The following is a 4,592-nucleotide window of genomic DNA, read 5'->3' as shown; positions in this document are numbered from 1 at the left end:
TTACAAAGCCTGTGGCAGGCCGGAGGGGGTGGGAGGGTGGCACTGTGGGTCAGGCACTGGCAGTGCCAGCGGGGTGTAGGTTGGGACAAGCCATCGATCTTTGCAAATAGGTCCCAGCATGAAAAAGGTTGAGAACCACTGGACTAGATGACTGTCGCTTCCAACACTACAACTCTATGAATGTGCTTCTTCTCATAGAGGGTGACTCGTCAAACGGAGCAGTAGTCAGAGTTGCTCACTGGTCTGCATAAAACAGGACAATATATTTATCTGTTGATCAGCATAAATTTGCATGGGACAGCTGGGTAGAAGACAGGCTTCTGTTTAAGGTACTTCAGCAAGTTTCTCAGCCAGGTGCTGTTAGCCTACCCAACAATGATCAGCTTTGCCCCAGACTTTCACTTCTGCTTTGGTCTGGCAGTAGAACATCTACTCCCCCTATGCATGCTGTGCCCAAGAAGAGTCTAGAAGAGGTTGTCATGTTTAGCTAAACAAAATGCAGGAGGCAAGGCACGCTGGATTGCTGACTCTGAACGTATGAGGATAAACCCTGCTGAATGGGGAAAATTAATGAGTTGCACGATGATTCCGGCCCAAGAACAGATGGACATAAACTGGTCAAGGATAAAGCTGAGCTCGAAATTAGATTGCTTTGGTGATTAGAAAACTTTAAGTTCTAGAACAGCTTTCTGGCTTGAGCAGTGGGACCTGCTTTTAAGAAGGAGTTTCAGCAGATTATGAAAGGGATTATTGTATGACTCAGTGTCATAGCTGATCCCTTCCAGCCCCATGTATTGGAAGCATTTCTGCCCTTCTTACTAGCCAGCAGGACAGGAGCAGCAGATACCATCACCAGGTAGGGCTCTTTCCAAATGTCCAGAGTGCCAGGCTAGCCAAGTGCTGTCTTAAACTGACATAAGAAATAGCTGCAGTTGGGGGATGGAGCAAGCAGCCTGCCATTTCCCACTAAGTCTTGAGTCTCACATTTGGTATTCTTGAAGCTTGGAGTCATGAGATTGGGCTAGCACTCAGCTTTTGCTTTACTGCTGCATGCTGTGAATGTGGATCTGATAACATGAACTGAGAGGTCCAAAAACCTCTACATGTATTTCTATGTTCTTGATTTTTAAGCCAATCTCATAACACATGGAACCTGATTCATACATTTCTGAAAACTTGAATGTGGTGACACTGGTCTGATTTTAAAGGCAAAACACAGGTGAATTAGTACAGCTATTCAGGTTTTACCCACCATACTTTGCTATAAATGCTATGAAGTATGCTAAATTTGGGCATACAAATGTGGCTGCTTCAGGAGTCTGGAACAGGTGAAAGCAATACTTTGAATGTAGCTGCCTGCTATTGAATGTAGGCAGGCTTCAGCACTGGAATCTTAGACCCGCAGGGTTGAAAGGGACCTCAAAGGTCTTCTGGTCCAACCTCTGTACAAATGCAGGATTGCTACTCCTAAACCAACCCTGACCAGTGTTTATCTAACCTCTTCTTGAAAACCTTCAGTAAAAGAGATTCTGCAACTTTCCTCTGTAACTTCTCTCAGCAGTCTGTTCCAGGGCCTTACTGTCCTAACAGCAAGGAAGTTTTTTTTCCTGATATCTAATTTCTTCATGTCCTGCCATCTGTGTCAAAGAAGAAAAGTTGTTCTCTCTCCATTTTATGGCTCTGGCTCTAAAATAATTAAGTGCTCAGGAGTAGGAAAATGACTTTTGTGGTGGATGTACAGCAGTGACTGAGGAGGCAGTTAGCCAATCTTTAAGAAAAGGAAAAAGAAGCATTTGAGGAATTATAGACTGGTCAGGCTGACCTCAGTACTTGGAAAAATTATGGAGCAGGTCATCAAGGAATCTATTTTGAAGTCTCTTGAGGAGAACATGGCGATTAGGAACAGGATTCAACAAAATCAAGTCATGCCAGACCAACCTGATTTCCTTCTATGACAAGGTGATGGGCTCCATGGATGGGGAGCAGTGCATGTGAAATATTTCAGTTTTCACAAGACTTTCAACATTGTCTCCCATGACATTCTCATTAGTAAGCTAAGATTACAGTCTAGGTCAGGGCAGCAACCTACAGCCTGCAGGCCCAACACAGCCTGCAGAGCCCCAGGGCTTTACCTATGTCTGCCCCCATGCTGGGACTAAGCAGCTGGGCCAAAGCTGGGCAACTTCCATTTGTGCCTGTGCTTCCCCCTGCTCTCTAGCCTCTCCCCCTGGCTGTGGCATGCACACAGCTTCTAGCCAATGGGGAGCTGCATGGGGGCCAAGCAGCTGGAAACTCCATCCCTGCTGCTGCTTCTCCCTCCCATCTCCCCCTTCCTTCCCACCTCTTACAGCTATGGCACAGAAGCACCAAGGGTGCAAATGCAGGTCCTGGGGGACCTGCTGAAGGAGATAGGGGCACAGGTGGTGTTCTCCATCCTTCCAGTGAGTGGACGTGGAAGGAGACAAGAGACCTGCATTGACGAGGTCAACTTCAGACTTCGGAATTGGTGTCTCGAGGCAGGCTTTGGCTTCCTGGACAGTGATCCGCACATCACGACAAGGGACATGCTCGGATGGAATGGGCTGCACCTTTCCCCCAAAGGTAAGCATGTTTTCTCTTGTAGGTTGGCGGATCTCCTCCGGCGGGCTTTAAACTAGGCTCGTTGGGGGAAGGGGATGACGTGGGTGGAGGAAGCCTCAGACAAGCAAGCCAAGCATCGCCTGCAGGAGCAGCCCAGCCTAAACCGATGACAAGAGAAACAGGTAATCAGGTAAGTGACATAGGCCTGGGTACCACTGGGATTAGGGGGGCAGTCCATTCATCCTCAGGAGGCCTCAAATGCCTCTATACTAATGCCCACAGCATGGGGAACAAGCAATAGGAACTAGTCCTCCTGCTACCCAGCACCAACCCAGACATACTGGGGCTCATTGAAACTTGGTGGGACCCAACGCATGACTGGGCAGTGAATATCAAGGACTACAGGCTCTACAGGAAAGATAAGACAGGTAGGAAGGGTTGGGGTGTGGTGCTCTATGTCAAGGAGCAACACACATCCACAATGTGTATCACAGGGTCAGAGGAGCAGCAAATGGAAGAGCTGTGGGTTAGAGTACAAGGGGGTTGGGGAGAAAGGGACTTAATGGTGGGGGTCTACTATAGACCACCCAACCAAGGAGAAGATTGAGACCAGGAATTCTTAAGTCAGCTCAGGGAGATAGTTAGGTCCAAGGATGTGGTCGTCATGGGTGACCTAAACTTGCCAGACATCTGCTGGGAGGAGCAGACAGCCAGGTCTGACCGCTCACGCAGGTTCTTAACTGACATACAGAACCTCCATCTAACCCAGGAGATACACAGCCCCACCAGGGGAGATGCCTTGTTGGATTTGGTCCTGGCCACAGGCGACGACCTGGTACAGGGTCTGCGGATGCTCGACCACCTGGGCGATAGCGATCATCATCTGCTGGAATTCACCATCCAGCGCAAGGTGGCAAAAGCCTCCAGCAAGGCAGCAGCCCTCGACTTCAGGAGGGCGGACTTTAACGATGTAAGAAAACTAGTGGGGGAAGCACTGAGGTGCCAGAGCTGGAGGGAGTTGAGTGTCCAGGAGGTGTGGTCACTCCTTAAGGAGACGATCCTCCAAGCTCAAAGGGAAGTAATCCCTACATGAATCAAAGTGGGCAAGAGGGTGCAAAGGCCCCCATGGCTCACCAAAAGCATCCGGGAATGTCTCCAAACAAAAAAGGAGGCGTACACCCATTGGAAGAGAGGGGCCATCACAAGAGAGGGCTATACCTCAGTAGCTCGGGAATGTAGGGGGGCGGTCAGGAAGGCCAAGGTGAAAATGGAGCTGGGACTAGCGACCCAGATCAAGGACAACAAGAAGTCCTTTTTCAAATACATAGGGGGGCAAAAGAAGGTGCCAAGTAAAGTGGGGCCTCTGCAGGACATGCTAGGAAATCTGCTCATCTCACCTGACGGTAAAGCTGACATATTCAACAATTCCTTTGCCTCCGTATTTCTGAGGAAGGACCTGGATATCTCCCCCACTGGCCCCCCCGAGGGCCTGGTGGGTGGCACACCCAGACCTAGGGTTAATGAGGACCTTGTCAGGGAACTTCTGGAGAGACTAGATGTATTTAAATCCACAGGTCCTGATGATCTCCACCCCAGAGTGCTGAAGGAACTAGCAGGGGTCATTGCGGGACCTCTGGCACAGCTCTACAAGCACTCGTGGCACTCGGGCGATGTGTCAGAGGACTGGAAAAGGGCCAATGTGGTCCCCATCTTCAAAAAAGGGAGGAAGGAGGACCCAGGAAACTATAGGCCCGTGAGTCTTACCTCGGTCCTGGGGAAGCTTTTCGAAAGAATTATCCTGGCACATGTCCAGGAAGGGCCAGCAGGGGAGGTTATGCTCAGGGGCAACCAGCATGGGTTCAGGTCTTGTCAAACCAACCTGGTGGCCCTCTATGACCAGGTCACCAAGTCCTTGGATGCAGGTGTCACAGTGGATATAGTCTTTCTGGACTTCAGGAAGGCCTTCGACGTGGTCTCTCACCCCATTCTCAGTAAGAAACTAGGAGACAGTG

Source organism: Alligator sinensis, unplaced genomic scaffold (genome assembly GCF_000455745.1).
Source record: "Alligator sinensis unplaced genomic scaffold, ASM45574v1 scaffold264_1, whole genome shotgun sequence".
NCBI lineage: Eukaryota > Metazoa > Chordata > Crocodylia > Alligatoridae > Alligator > Alligator sinensis.
Note: the sequence above shows the minus strand (reverse complement) of the source record.